The sequence below is a fragment of the Crocuta crocuta genome, unplaced genomic scaffold (genome assembly GCF_008692635.1).
Source record: "Crocuta crocuta isolate KB4526 unplaced genomic scaffold, BGI_CrCroc_1.0 scaffold68, whole genome shotgun sequence".
In the NCBI taxonomy this organism is placed as follows: Eukaryota; Metazoa; Chordata; class Mammalia; order Carnivora; family Hyaenidae; genus Crocuta; species Crocuta crocuta.
In genome coordinates this window covers 2,678,001-2,694,317 of record NW_027532426.1, presented here as the reverse complement: position 1 = coordinate 2,694,317, position 16,317 = coordinate 2,678,001, and positions in this window count along the sequence as shown.

Below are 16,317 nucleotides of genomic sequence, written 5' to 3'. Positions count from 1 at the left end.
AAATAAATAAATATCTCTGCCGCCCTCCCCTCCCCGCCCAACGCAGGGAAAGCAGGGATTGAGAGGGAAGTGGGAGGAGTTGCCCCCCTTGGATACAGAGCCCCCCACTTGGGAACAATGGGGTGACAAGGCTGGCAACTGGGGGTTTGTGGTGGCCCCCAATTCTATCTATGCTCTTTCCAGGGTCCTGCTCCGTCCATTTCCTCCCTTGCAGGCCCCCAAAGGTGGGTCAGGGACCAAGCCTCAGGTCTGGAGAAGGGACCTCTATGCTTGCCCCCGCTCCCTGGGAGGATCCCCTCAGTCACAAAGGGACAGCTGAGGCCCCCTCCCAGGGTGGGCGTGGGGGGCGTCCCTGGCCCAACCCCATAGGTAGATGTTGGCACTATGCCATCCCTCATCCCTGTCTGCCCCTCCCCCACCCACCCTCACGCACACACAACATATGTGGCTGAACGAAATTCAAACCAAGGGAAAGACAGAGAAAAGGAAAGACTTGCCTGGATGTCTATGCCTCTGCATGGGCGTGTGTGTGTCTGAGGGGACATGTGTGTATATCTGTGGAGTCAGCCTATGGGAGAGGTTTCCTTGGGTGTTCGGGGGCATATGTAGGTTGGGGTGGGGGTGGAGAAGAGCCTCTGGGATAAGCCTGTGTACCCACCATCGGGAATGAGGGAGAGGGTCCCAGCCTGGATTCCTAACCCAGAAATCTCTCATTCACCTCCTCTCTCATGTCCTCCCCTGCTAGACAAGCAGCCATCCCACCAGTGGCTTCCTCTCCTGGCCTTCGGACTTGCTTATTTAAGAGAGAAGGAGGGGGGCTGGGCTGGAAAATGCCTGAAGTTCCTGGAGAACACTCAGCATTCTCCTCCCCCTACAAAAAATACTGAAATACTGAAGTCAACTCCAACAGTCTTGAGAGGGACAAAGGGGAGGTGGGTCAGACAGGTGTCTTGATAAAGAAGGAAATGGCTATTTTCTCTCATAGCTCACCTTTTAACTCTCTCACTGGGCCAGACACAGATGCAAATGGCATCAGTTGAGGGAGGTAGCTTTAGCACACACACACACACACACACACACACACACACACACCCCTGTTCCTCACCCTGTGATGCAGGAAGTAGAGACACACCCTGACTCAGGCAGATACATGTGTGTGAGCAGGTAATCACAACCAGGTGACAGAACCGCTTGTCCACACCCTGATTCAGCATTTGTGTGTTTCAGACCCACATTTCCTGTCCCTCCCCATCCTCCAGCTTACGTATTCACAGACAACTTCAATTATACCTTAAGCACACACACTTGGATGTCAGACATGTGCCAAGCACTGTGGTGGGTGCAATGCTGAGCAAGACAGGGGCTTCACTCTCTATTGGGCACATACAGTTTTCTCCCTTGGGGAGCCTCCAGAGAGGACCTCAGGCTGGTAAGACACTGATTGGATGCTCGGTAGGATGAATCCGGTTTTAGACAGAGGCACATACAATGGCTATGGAGGCCTTGCAGAAGGGGGTCTGGTGTCTGAGGCTCTCTAGAGATAGTTGGCCAGGAACTAAAAGGAGCCTCAGGACAAATAGCCCCAACTCCTCCTTTTGCCAAGGCCTGTAGAGGGGGACTGTCTTGCCCAGGAACACACCAAGGGAGAGCAGAACCTGGCCTAGAACCCCCGGGTTTGACTCCCAGCCAAGTGCTCCTCCCACAACCCTACAATCTGCCTCAGCGGTCTCCAAGGATGAGAAGTCAATGCTAAGTTTCCCACCATTCTTGTAGGGATCCTGGATCTGGGAAGGTAGAATCTCGCCTATGGCAGATGTCTAGGGTACTTTGGGCATAGTCAGAGAGAGAGAGAGAGATGCCTATCAGGTGGGGTAGAGACTCAGGAATGCCAGCCAGCCCCTGTCCAAATTTGAGCACAGCCTCAAAGGCTTTACTGTCCCTTTACTGAGGGTGGAGTCTTCAATCCTGACACGGGGCCCTTCTCCTCAAGGCCCTGGCCATGTGGTATCTGGGTTACATTCACATGCTTTGAACTCTGAGTCCTGCTCAACCCCACTTACTAGCTTCAAAGAATGCTGAATGCCTTGAGCAAGTTGCATAAGGTCTCTCAGTCTTGATGTCCGCATCTGTAAAATGGGGTAATTATGCTACACCTCCTAGAGCTGCTATTGTACTAAATGGGATAATGCACAGGGCCAGCAATACAGTAGGCATTCAATAAATGCCATCTCTCATTTGTATTAAAGCACTTTGTAAAGTGTAACGTGCTTTACGATACTAATTTCTTGCACATACCCCCCCCCACATTCATAATGCTTTGTCTATATAGGAATTGAGTTTTTGGTGAATTAACGGGTGAATGAATGGATGAATAAGCGAATGAATACTTCCTTCAGGGGAGAAACACACCCTCTGCCTTCTCCTTTGGACACTGAGGAATGGGTTAAGCCACCGAAGGTCTCACAGACCCCTACCAACTGCTTTCTGCAGGCAGGAAGCAATACCTTGCTCAGTTGATAAGGGAGCCCTTGGGAAGTCTTTCCATCCCTCCCAGCCTAAGAATGACCTCGGCTCTGTAGGTCTGAGAAGCCCCTCTCAACCCACCACAGGAGGAGACCTGGGGGTGGGGGTGGGCATACCTGAGGGTATGGGGAACTTCATCCCTCTCCGTCTGTTTCCTGCCCCTGTCTTTTCTTCCTTCAGAAAAATGGAACAAGTTTTTCTCACTCGACACGTTTCAACTTTTTTTTAGAAGATACAATAAAAAACAGGGAAAATTGGAACAGAGGGAGGTGTGGGATGGGCCGGCCTCAGACATAGGCTTGGAAGAGGTACAACACACACGTGTCCACATCCACACGAACAAGCATGAACACACAGGGACATGCATGCTCCTCTCAGTTCACCCAGAGATGCGGAGATGCAGTGACGGAGAGACAGAAAGAGCCAGAAATGGAAGGAAGGAGACGGAAGGAGAAGGACACCCAGAGATGCCATCTGTTCCTCCCCCTGGCATTGGGGGAAGGGAGTTGGTGAGGGGCCTAGTCCCCTCTGGGTCTCTGAGAGGGAAAGGGGAATGGGGGGTACCTCAGCCAGGCCTGGAAGACTCCCATTTCTGCTGCCCACTCCCATGGAGGGAGCTGGGAGCTGAGGGTCTGAGGTTCCCATGGAGACATAGCCCCATCCCAAGGGAGGCCACAGTCTGGGCACCTAAAATGGCTGCCTCAGAGGGGTGGCGGCCATTTTGTGCAGGCTTAGGTCCTGATGGGGGGCAGGGGGGAGACAGGCAGAGAGAGAGGGAGGGGACAGGCCATTCCTGAGCAGTCTAGGGGAATCTTGCTCAGGGGACAGGATGAATGTTCTGTAAAACTGCTCTCGTTACACCCCGGGCTCCACCAAAGTGCAGACATACACATGAATCTGTAAAAGCTCCACTCCAAGCTGACACCCAGAAGGACACCCAGCCAGCCACCAGCACCACCATGCCCCAAATAAGACTGCTGGGGGCAAGTGTGCCGGAGAAGGAGACTGGATTTCCCACCAACGCGCCAAGCCGTGGGGAGCAGGTGGATTAGAACCCAGGTGTCCATTCTGTGCGGGAAGCCATCTAAGGCCGTGTCCTGGGGCCTCCTCCTGCTGAGGTGGGCGGGGGCAGGTGAAGAATGAGGGTGGGGGCCCGGTGAGGGGGGGCAGCCTGTTCGCATCACCCCCACCTCTGACTCGAGGGGAAGGGCAGGAATTTGGAGATCCTCTGAGGGCCGGTGTTGCTGGCATTAGCTGTGCTGTGGGGGGAGGAGGAAGGGGAGGGGGCAGGCTGGCACTGCCCAGACGGCGCCTGTTCTATCAGTTCAGGATGCTTGAAGCTTCCTCTTGAAGCAGGAGAGCACCTGCCACCCCCTTCCCTAGCCCCCTGCCCCACCTCAAGTCCAAAAGGGCGTTGGGGGAGGGGGACCTGCCGCTTCTTCCTGGCTCTGGGGTGGGCACCTGCCCCGCTGCCCCCTCCCCCGCCCGCCNGGCGGGCACGCCAGATGGCGTGGCTGAGAATGCGGCGACGTTGCCGGGAGGTGAGGGCTGGCACGGGTGATATGCGGCTGCGTGCCTTGTGGTGCCATGGGGGAGGGGGAGGGGGGAGGGCCAGTGAGGTGTAGCCCCCCTCCTCCGTGCTGACCTCCTGTCCTGACCTCTAGCTCACTACCAGGATTCTCTTGTGCCTGCGCCCTGGGCTCCCATTCTGGGCCTAGGCCCCACCCAAAGATGGGTGGGCACAAACCCACGGGGCCAGGCACGATGCTGAGAGTCCTGAGGCAGAACCCTGCTGCACCCTTCCCCCTCTCCATCCTTCCCCCAACCCAGGACAAAGGGTGATGGGGGAGACCTTCCAGTCCTTCTGAGAAGCCAGCCCCCTCAGGATTGTTCCCTTGCTCCAAGGGTAGAGTGGCCCTTGCCCCATAACCTTTGACTTCCGGCTTCTGACCCCTGTTTTTCTAAGAGTTGCTTCCCTGATGGGCACTGGTCTCTGAATCTCCCTTCCATCAAAGTCAGCCTCATTCCTCACAAGGATGGTTCCTGGAAGGACACCTCCTCCTGGGAGGCTTCCTGGAAACTCCCCAGGCACGACAGCTTCCATACTTACCACCTTCTGTTACGAGGATCCACTTACCCATCTGTCTCCCTGACTTGACCACAATGGCTACTTGTTCATATCTCAGTACTCCAGTGCTTCACACAGGCTGTACTGAGTTGGCGCTCAATAAAGTCTTGCTGCATTAATGCCTGGCTGGCTAAGAGAGTTTGAGGGTATGAGGCTTTCTCCAGAGAATCTCCTAAAGCAGTAAAGCCCAGGGTCCCTGGTGAAGCTCAGTACCCCCAGACCTCTCCTCCTGCCTTTTGCACAAATTTCACATTCGGGGGAGCTGAACTTGAGATAGAGGGTCACAGATTCGCCCCCGAAGCGGCCCTCAGAGACAGGGCGTGGGTTGTGGAGGCTGAACCTGAAAGAGCTTGACCCTCATACTGGGCACCAAGCTCTGGTTCTGAGGTCACAGAGGCCCCACGGGCCTCCCTCACTAGAGTGGTCCCTGCCCAGCTGAGATCGGCTGTCCCGCCTCACACCTCTTGAAGGCTCAGAGCCCCTCTCCTTTCCACTCTGACCCTGCAGAAGGTAACTGCAGTTCCCTGAGGGGAGGAGAACTGAGGTCCAGGGACGAGGCTGCGTCCCACTCTGACTGCCTTTTCTTCTTTGCTGTTGCTGCTTCCCAAAGCTGCCCCTCAGTATCTCAGACCTTTCTGTCTTATGGGCCCTGTCCAGGCCCTTCTCGTCTTTGAAGCCCCTACTGCCCTTTGGGCTTCCTGCACAAGATCAAGGCTCCCCATCCCGCCCATCCTATCTGAAAAGTGGTATTCAGGCATCTGCAATGGCTCCTCATCACCCCTAGGAGCAGGCCACACTCCTTAGAGACACCCCTGACCTCGCTGCCCCAGCACTTGTCCCTGCCTTGAACCCAGCCCCTCAGCAGCTCTAAGCTGCTTCTGCTTTCACAAGCTTTGTGCCTGTGAGCCTTTGCCCCAGTTGTCTCTTATATCTGGAGCGCCCTCTCTCCTTTCCCTAGCCTTTTAAGCCTAAGCATCACCTCCTCCAGGAAGTCCCTCTGGATTAGATGTCCTACCCAGTCTCCTCTAATGCTTTCTGTACACTTCTACGGAGGCATAGGTATTGACCTTTGCCTCGTGGGTCTCTCTCATCTGTCACTAGGAAATGGGCCCGGTGCCTGGCACACAGAACAGCCTCAATAAATGGCTTGAACCCAGGAACTGCAAGATCATGACCTGAGCCCGAATCAAGAGTCGGACCGACTGAGCCACCCAGGCGCCCCTCGTCACCACATCTTTCTTCTGCCTTTCCTGTCAGTGTTCCAGGTGAGCAATCAGGAGGGCAGTCGGGTAAAGAGGGAGCTCAAGGGGACCAAAAGAGCACTGGTCTTGGCAGGGTCTTGATCTTGGTTAAATCACACAATCCTCTGCTTCCTCATCTGTAAAATGGGACTAGCACCAACTGCCCACTTGCTTGCCTCCCTTGGACTAATGGGAGGGGCCGAAAGGACAGCCCGTTATGAAGCACGCTTGGGGGTGATTAGATCCTGATTGATGGGGGACGGTAGCCCCTGATAGGGTAGTGAAGGGCATCAGTAAGAGCAGAGGACAGACCCTGGGCTCTCTTTCCTCCAGGCGGGCTCTGCTGCGAACTTCCTTGTGACCCAGGGCATTTCCTGGTTTCCTCCCCTGGAGCTTCCTCCTCCTCTGGGCTGGGGGCTTTCGGAGGCCTGGTACTGGACAGTTCTCTGACGCTTCTCTTGAGCCCAGCATGGGTGGATGGGCCCCAGAGGCTGGCAGCAGGCACAGGCGGCTCACACCTGTGCCAGTGCTGGTGCTCACAGGACAGCCCCAACAGGCCATGGGGGGAGAGGGGGGTGGTACATTGAGGAAATGCCCAGGAGGTTTCTATTGGCTCAAGCCCCTGGGAGACTGGAGCCCAGGATAGTGTGAATGGGACTTAGCCATTACTGCCCTACTTCACTACCCTATAGGGTGAGCACAGGCAGGGAAGGGAAGGGTCTAGGGGTAGGAGCCTCATGGACCAATGCCCCACTTTACAGATAAGGAAACCACAGCACAGAGAAGAGTAACTTGCCTGATGTCACACAACAAATAAGTGACAGAGCTGGAACTAGAAACTAGGACCCCAATTCCTGCTTTGGGGCCCTTCTGTCCCTGGGGCTTCAGAGCTCTGTAATAACGTAAACCACAACAGTGTACTAATGACAATGTGGGCATCATCTGTACCAGGCACAGGGCTTCCCATGCATCATCTTTCATCCTCACCGTGACCTCGGAGGCAGGATTACTATTAGCCCCACTTAAAGACAAGGATGCTGAAGCACAGAGAGGTTGAGGCCAAGGTTGCTGCGCCAAGGTCACACAGTTCGTATGTTGCAGAGGTGGGATTTGAACCAAGCCCTGACTCTAGGTCCATCTCTCTTTCACTATTGCAAACTGTACTCTTTCCTCTGAACCCCCGCTATCTTCACACTGTAGGACCAGCGTCCCCTGTGATAGAGGGGTAAGGAAGGTGCCCTGGGAAGGACTTTGCCCAGCCCCCAGGTCACAGGAGCCAGTGCCCTGGCCTGTGTCTCCACAATTCATGGCTAAGAGTTCCTTTCATACACAGGGAGAAGCTGTCACATTAAACATGCTTCTCTCGGGCACCTGGGTGGCTCAGTGGGTTAAGCGTCCGACTTCGGCTCAGGTCATGATCTCACTGTTCGGTTCATGGGTTCGTGGGTTGGAGCCCGGCGACCGGCTCTGTGCTGACAGCCAGCTCAGAGCCTGGAGCCTGTTTCAGATTCTGTGTCTCCCTCTCTCTCTGACCCTCCCCTGTTCCCTCTCTCTCTCTCTCTCTCTCCTTCTCTCTCTCAGAAATAAATAAAATATTTAAAAATTAAAAAACAAAAACAAAAACATGCTTCTCTCTTCCCTCAGCTCCTCCAGAAGGTGCCCTCCTTGCTCTTGCTGGCTCAGTGAGGTGCTTCTTCCACCAGGAAGCCCTCCCTGATGTCATGTCACTCCCTCTTCTGGCCCTCCAACCACGTTGAGGAGCACGTGGGGATGAACTGACCAGTTGGATCAGCTTTACCCTTGATCGCTAGCCGCCTGCCACACCATTCTGTACCTGTCTGTAAAATGGGAATAAAGGAGCCCAACCTCACAGAATCTTTGTGAGATTAGAAACGAAGCGGCATCCTGTGAGGAGGCACCTGGCACCCAGGGGGGACCCTGCCACTAGCTCCTTCTCCTCCCTTGTCCTTCTCCTCCAGGCTTTNGCCCAATCCCCGCTCGCAGCCTGACTTCCTGCCCGCCAGCCTCCCTCGGCACGTGCCCCGCGCCCCCCGGGGAAGCGCCACCTCCTGAGTGGCCCCGCGCGCGCCCTCTCCTCCTCAGCCGGGCTCCTGCCGCCCGTGACCGCACCGAAGGGGGTCCNCTTCGCGCTCCCTACAAAGTTCATTCCCACTAACTCTTTTCCAGGCCACTTCCCCCTCACATCTGACAATCCGGGGCCCCTCATTCTCCCAGTAATCACTCCACTGCACTAATTGCACATGCAAATATGCAAATGCGTATTAATTAATTACTATACTAATTAGTTCTGTGGTATTTGCGAGTAATAAATCATTGGATGGGAGCGAGGAAGCTGGAGACCTGGCCCATTTTCATTCTGCATAAAATTTTAATGGTCTCTCTGGCTGATCCGGGNCTTGGAGATGCGGCCTACGCCCTGCAGAGGCGGTTTCCAGGGTGGGGCTGGCTTTTCCCCTCCCCTTCGGGGCTAAGTGTCCTCCTGGGTGGCTTGTAAGGAGAGAATCCGGGAGGGAAGGAGGAGGCTGAGCTCGTTTTCTTTAAGAAAGGAAAGAGGGCAAGGAGCTGTGAGAGGCCGGTGCCAAGGCCTTTGGGGCCCCAGGGAGACAGAAATGAAGACTCCATCCTCAGGGTGGCTGAGTAAACTGAGGCACTGGGAAGGCGGAGCTTCGCTCTTACCCTTGCCTGTCCCAGGGGAAGGGAGCTACTGGGATGGCCTGGGTGCCCCAGTCTTTCCATGTCTCTGGTGGGGGCCACACAGGAAAGGGGGCCACCCAGGAAAGCCTCCAGCTTTCCCTTTCCACATGATCAAACCGCTGCCCCGCCCCCGTGGGCACCAGCTGGCACCCTGGCAGAGCAGTCCTGAGCTTGAGTGGGCCCCCGGGACCTGCTTTATTTCCAGGAGGTAGTCAAGACCTGGGCACAGGGAGGGGTCTGGCTGCTTTGCGGGACCATTGACTCAGGGAGACAGCGGGTTGTGCCTCCCGATTGTGCCCAAGCCAGAGGATGCCAGAAGAGGGAACACTAAAAGTAGAGACTGCAGGCCTGCCCTGAGCCGGGGTCCCCAGGACCAGGGTCTCCAGGCTGGTACTGTGCGCCTTCCAACCTTCTGCTCTCAACAAGCCCCTGGGTGGGGCAAAGCCCAAAGGGGATCAGTGCTCTAGTGGGGCCAGTAATAATAGCAACGGACGATTGCTATTAGTCCAGGCGAGCATTTATTGAGATGGAGAACTTTCTGAAAACTCTAGATGTCTCACAACCACCTATGGTGACATATGTTCTGTTACAGTCCCCATTTTATGGATGGAGAAATCGGGGCACAGGAAGGTTAAGCGACCTGCCCAAGGTCACTCAGCGGCAAGTAGTGGAGTGGAATTTGAATTTGGACAGTCCAGCTCTGGCACCTGGGTTCTCTCCACCATGCTCTGCCCTCTCTCTCTCCTCTGCCATGGCCTCAGCACCTGCTGAGAGCCAGGCTCTGTGCTGAGAACTTCATGTCCAGTGTCATATCTGACCCTCACAACCACCCAGGAAGTAGGTTCTGGGATTTTCCCCATTCTACGGCTGGGGAACCCATGGCTCAGAGAGGTTGACTAAGTTGCTCTGGCCACACAGGGAGGTTATAGCAAGGGCAGGCCCAAGCCCAGCAGTTGAGCAGTCTCTCTGGTGCCTCCCCATTCTCCTGGGGGTGGGGCTGGAAAGAGTCGAGGCCACCCCTGCTGAGTAGAGAACAGGAAAAGAAATGGAAGGGATTTCAGTTAGACGCTGGGAAGGACTTTCTTCTGGAGAGGTGGGGGCTCCGGGGCAGGGTGGAGGCTGTTCCTTCTTTCCCAAGAAAAGCAGGCTGGGGAAGGGCCATGGCTACTGCAAGAATCAGGAGGAAGGGGATAGTAGAGATGGGAGAATAGAATGAGAAAGTCCAGTCAGAACCATATTACTCAGGAATCCTTGTTTTTCTTAATTTTGGCCCCAGCCCTCCTACTTGCCATGTCCTCTGGAAATCTGAACATCTCCACTCCTAGATTTGCGACTTGAGGGGACCCAAGAAATTCAGTCTCTGCTCTTTCCAGTAGGGGGATGAACAGATAATACTGTCATTCTGTAAACACCTACTATGTGCAGGCACTTTTTGTGCATCAATTGGTTTCATTCTCACAATTCTATAGTATTCCTATTTTATTAGTGGAGACTAATTCGAGGGAAGAAGAAAAGAGAGGTTAAGTTACTTGCTCAAGGTCACATAGCTAGTAAGCAGGAGAGTGGGATTTGAACTCCTGGCCTCGTGTGCATGGCCGGATTGGCCCCCTTGCCCAGTGGAGTCAGGGATCACAGTAGCAGCAGGCCTTTGGGTGGGTGGCTCTGCAACTGACAAATGTGAAGATAAACATGCCTCACTCCTGTCGTTCATATGGCCCCTGCCCCACGTGGATTTTCATGATGCCCTTTACATCCTAGTGGAAGTTGGGTAAAATGAATGTCCGGGAGGCCCAAATCCCTCGTCTCGTTATCCTGGGGATGGGCATCCCCCACTCCAGTCGGGGATGCTATCCCAGCCCACCCTTGAGAGAACAGCAGAGTCAGGGAGTCTGTTAGCTGCTGTCAGTGGGACCACCCTGATGCAGGGATTGAGATTCCAGTGCTCTTAGGGATGAGCCTAGGGTCATTTTACCTCCCGGTGTCTCAGGGGAACTCCTCTAGGGAATCTGGACACCCCCACTCCCCAGCCCTAAGAAAACCTTTGACACTTGCCTTCTGAGCCCCAGGGGTCCTGGGGGAGGGGGTGTGTAGGGCATTGGGAGGGATGGCCTTTGGGCTGCAGCCCACTAGGAAAGAAAGTCCATCCTCACCTCTCTACTCAGCCAAAGCCCAGAGAAGATGGGTTCATCAAGGTTTCCCCCACACGTGCTCAGTTCCTAGGAGAATGGGGGCCAAGTTGGGGAGTTGAGGGAAGGAGGCAGGAGGGGCAGGCTGGCGGCTCTGAGCTTCTCCATGCAGCCCTCGGGGCCGGGTGCCTGGGCAGGAGGAGGGGGCAGAGCAGCTGCTGGCGATTTATTAAGCAGTCACGGAAAAATTGGTTTATAAATTAACAGCTGTTTTAACTTTAGGGCCTCTTCTTCAGGGAATGGAAGCAGCCGACTGGACCGGGATCGGAGTATGTGTGAGGGCTTGTGGAGGGGGTAGGAGGCGGCCGGCTCCAGCAGCTGGCATTCTTCGGGGGCAGCCTCAGCTGGCACCTCGGGGGGCACCAGGCAGTGGCCAGAGCAGGGGGTCTCCAGGTGCCCGGGGCTGAGGCTGCCCCCACTGTGGGCTGCTGGCTTGCTCACTCTTCTCAACAGCATCCTACCTGGGGGCGCCAGAGGGCAGAGACACCGCTATACTCATGCCTGCCACCAGAGGGCAGCCTCTGCACATTGATCTCAGCTCCCCCCACCCTCGCCCACCTCCCCTGCGCGCCTCCCAAAACTGGGCTGGAGAGAAACCCGGTCCAATGCCGAGCAAGAGAGAAGCCTGGTCCAGTGCATGAAAGCAATCTTCTAGTCGCCCATCCTGAATGTATTAAAGGCAGCAGTAAAGAGTGAGAGCTCTGGAGTCCCACCATCTCCGTGGAACCCAGGCTCTGGGTAAAAGTTCTGAGCCTCATTTGCCTCATCTGTAAAATGGAATGATACTAATGAGGATTAAATAAGATAACATATATAAAAAGCCTAACTCAGTGGCCAATGCAGAGTGAGTGCTCCATATATATCATCCGTTGACAATTTCTATGACTTGTCTATTCGTGTATTCATCCATTCGTCCGTTCCTCAGCTGTCCCCTCTACAACATGCAGTCCCTCCTACATTCTGGGCACTATGGCAGGCAGGTGATGATGCAAAGAGATGGTGGGAAGGACACTTCTCAAGCTAGTGTGTTGAGTTATGATAGGGGCGCCTGAATAGCTCAGTCGGTTAAGCCTCCCTCTCTTGGTTCAGGCTCAGGTCATGATCTCACGGTTTGGGAGTTCAAGCCCTGCATTGGACTCTGCTGACAACGTGGAACCTGCTTGGGATTCTCTCTCTCTCCTCTCTCTCTGCCCTTCCCCTACTCATGCTCTCTCTCTCCCAAAGTAAAAAAAAAATTTTTTTTTAATCTTTAAAAAAAAGAGTTATGATACACCCAGTGAGCAAGGAGGGAAAGTTGACTTGGATGAGCAAGAGAAAATGTTCTGGGGTGATAAAAATGCTTTATGTCTGTGTTGTGATAGTGGTCATATGTTATTTAAAATTCTCAAAAACACATAGAAATGTATATTTTAGGATTTAAAAATGCTTGTTATTTTTGAAAGAGATTGCATGGAGGAAGGATAGAGAGAGAGAGAGAGAGACAGAGGCAGAGAACCCGAAGCGGGCTCCAAGCTGACAGCAGACAGCCAGATGTGGGGCTCAAACACACATGAGATCATGACCTGAGCCAAAGCTGGCTGCTTAACTGACCGAGCCACCCAAGCACTCCAGAAATGTAAAATGGTACATTTTACTGTATATAAACTCAAATTCAATAAAGCTGATTTTTAAAAAAACACCCAGTGTGAATTTACTCAGTGGGCAAAGGGATGGGTGGTGGGTGAATGGATGAATAAATGAATGTACGAATGAATGTCTCAGATGATTGCCCATCTATCCGGATACCACTTTTGTCCTGGCTGAGAGTGCCCTTGCCCTCTCCTTTTGGTGTCCACAGGCTTCCCCAGACGTGGGTTTCCCCTTCCCTCCTCCCTCACCTGCTTTCCCACCGCCAGCTTCCTCAGGGAAAGTTGTTCAGTGTGCCCACCTAGCATTCCCTGGATTCTGTAAGGTTGCTTCCCAGTGCTTCCGGGGCCTCCCTTCCAGCTGCCACATGCCAACCCGGGCAGCTCTGCTCAGCTCCGTGGTGCCAAGGTCACGGGTGTGAAGCCCAACTACAGACCCGCAGTGCCAGCAGCTCAGCCGCCCAAACCCTGGCCGACTCCGCCACCTGCTGGCCCTTTTAGGAACCGCACCCCTGAACTCCAAGGAAGCTGGAATGGACTGAAGACCCACCCAGACCCCGGCTCCCTGGGCTGGGGACTTAACTCGTTTTATCTTATTGAAACGTGACGGCTACCTTGTGAAGTGGGCTTTGAAACACGAGGAGACTGAGGTGCAGAGGGGCTAAGAATTTTATCTAAGGTCACACAGTAGATTCCTACCCAGGTCTGTCCAAGTCCCCAGTGTTATGTATGTTCTGTCCACCTGACTATATCTTGCTTGGGGAAGGGTGGTGGGGGTATTCACAATCGTCCACTCTCTCCAGCTCCCAGAAGGAAGGCAAAGACCTCACACCTCCCTTCCAAATTCATCTTCCAGAGAAGGTGAATGTAATGCCTCCTGGACGCCGGGCACTGTGGCAGCACCAGACAATGATGTGAAGAGAGAGGGTGAGGAGGACATGTTTCAAAATAGTGTGTTCAGACCTATGACACATTAGTAGACACACTACGCTAAACTTATTTTTGTCTGTCCAAGCAGAAAGTCCTATAGTTCGATCAGAGTTAAGTCAAACAAGGTCTTGATTTTATTTCTTGGACCCAACTGCCTGTGCTTCTAACTCAAGAATAATAACCGAGGAGTGGCACATTATTTTTACATCTCATTTGCATATGATTAATTCTAAGTCAAAGAGAATGGAGGTCACCCTGGCCCCTTGCTTCTCAGCCCCGCACCATGTGCCTGACCCTGACCATGTCTCCCAGCCCCCGCTGTGTCCCCCATCGTCCCCAGTCCTACCCCACTCTTTGTCCCTGACCACATCCTCCAGCACCCAGAAATCCTGTTCCCTTCCTCCTCTGTCACCCACGCAGCCCCCGCCACCTGGCCGCCCACCTGAAAAACTTTTCCCCAAGTTCTTTAGAAGTCGCGTAGGATCCAGGAGAGAAAAATCAAAGTAATAAAACCTCATTTAATTCCTAACGGAGGGCAGAGCTGTGAGCTGCAATTATCTTAATGCTGAGCTATTTTTACTCTCTTTCCATCTCTGTCTCCTGCCTCTCTCCATGGTGAGGCTTTCTTTCTCCCTTTGTCTCTCCATCTCTCACATGTGTTTTCTCTGTCTCTTTTCACTTTTTCCTGACTCCCCACCTTTTCTCTCTCGCCTTCTGTCTCTGTCATCTTTCTTCCTGTCTGTCCCTTGTGCCTGTTCCTCTGTCAGCCAGGCTTCCCCACTCCTCTTGCCCCAGGTTCAGAGCTGTGGGGGGTCTAGGCAAGGGTAGGGGAAGAGGGTAAAGACCCTCCCCTCCCCCTCAAAGACTCCATCTTCCAAACCTAGCCCAGAGGGGAGAGTCTACCTTCCCAGCTGCCCCAGCCGGGGTCAGGGGAATATTTCCCTCACGGCCTCCCAGAGTGCCAGACCTTTTTTGCAGAACCTCCATAAAGGAGTCCTCCCTCCGACAAATGAGCCTCAGCCATGGTGCTCCCCAAGGCCTTCTCACTCTGATGGGCTCTGAGGTGTGACTGGTGGCGATGCCTCCCTGACCCTGTCCTCTCATGAACCCACCCAGCTCTCCTCCGTCCCCTTCGTCCTGCTCAAGGACTTTCCCGCCTCTCCAGCACTGGAAGCCACAGGCCCCTCGCCCTCATCTTCATCCAGTGACCATTCAGGTGTGCTGCCTGGGCCGTGCCTTTCCTGTGCCCCTTCTGACTTGCCGGACCTCCTAGTTACCCTCTCAAGGCACTGCCAAACTGGTCTTTGCCACTCCCCAGCACATCCCACCTGGAAGAGGGGTCTAGGCCAAGCCAGGGACTGCCAGAGATGCCCACACCTGGCATCTGATTGTTTCCCGACAAGCATATAAGTCAACAAACAGAGCAGGCTTTGAAACAGGCCTGGGGTTGAGGCGGGTGGAGCTGAGTGGCCAGGACCTCCAGCTCCCAGAAGCAAAGCTCTGCTCTCCTGCCACCCTCTGGGTGACTCTGGGGTGCCATGCCCTTGACCCCCTTTTCACAAGACTCCTCTGGTCTCTTGCACCTTTCTGCCAAGGACCCAGCATGCTGGGGCCAGGAGTGGAAAAGTTGCTGAAGGAGGTGGGGCGGGGGAGGGGGGAGAGGGGGCAGTGCTCCTGACCGTTCCAGGTCTGAGCGTGACCAGGAGAGAAGACAGCCAACACAAACAGAGCCTCAGGAAGACACACTCTTATGTACACATCTACATATGCACCCTCTCAGCGCTACAGAGAAGCATTCAGACCCTCACCCAGAGGCCTGCAGAGACACCCAGGGCCTGGACAGATAAACAGGGACACTTCAACCCACTGGGCCAGCCCCTCCCTTTTCCCCTCCAGAGACACACACAAACACCTCTGCACAGAGAGAGGCTCACACCTCAGAAATGAGCATACACACCTCTCCCCCCAGCTCTGTTCCTTATGCACCAAGCTCACACACGTGATGGCACGTGTACTGGTACAGGCAGCCCCCCAAATCTGTCCCCTTGGGCTGGTTCTGTCTCCCCCGCTTCAGATCTGGGGAGAAAGGAGACACGTGAAGCCAGGGTGCATCAGGGCAGCGACACATTCCCCCCATCACAACCTCATCCCCCCCCTTCTGCACCGGCTAGAGCTGTGGGGATACAGTTCAACCCCCCTGCAAGCTGCCACACGCCAGCCCATCACCTTGACAGCCTCTGACATCCTCCCCCACACCCACACCCTCCCCCAGCACACAGTCTTCCCACACCCTGCCACTCACACCCGCATCTTTGACACTCTGACACACTTACTCACATAGACTCACACACACTCATGCCACACCGACCTCCCCCCCCCACTCCCTAGCTACAGGCACCACAGGGCCCCTGGCACTCACACACACTCCCTGCCATGATGACTGACACGTGTCCTCCCACACACGCACCCGCTCTTTCACACTGGCTCTCTAGGACACCCCCATTCACAGCGTGACATGCTGGTGGTAGTTTCTCCAGGACCTCCGAATCCTCCCCGTGAAACTCCAAGGACCCAGGCCACGAAGGGGTTAAAGNCATCAATAATGCAGCTTCAAGTTCTCTTGAGACGGCAGGGGGCCCCCAGCCCGCTCCCGGGTCCTGGCTCACACTCCGCACCCTCCTCCCGGCCCGGGGAGAACACGGTTCTCGATGCTCATTGGCTACTTCCCCCTGAGCCCTCCCACCAAGCCCCAGGGCGCCAGTCCCAGGCCGAGGGGATGGGCCGGGGACCCCAAGGCTAGGGCCGGAGGGTGAGACCTGGAGGGACGGAGAAAGGCACAGACAGACAGAGACGCCAGGAGAGGAAGGGAGGGCGAGAGAGGAAGGCGGAGACACCCACAGAGAGCCGTAGAGAACCTCGGGGAGAGCGAGGAAAGGAGGGAGAGGCGAGGCTGGGGAAATGACACAGAG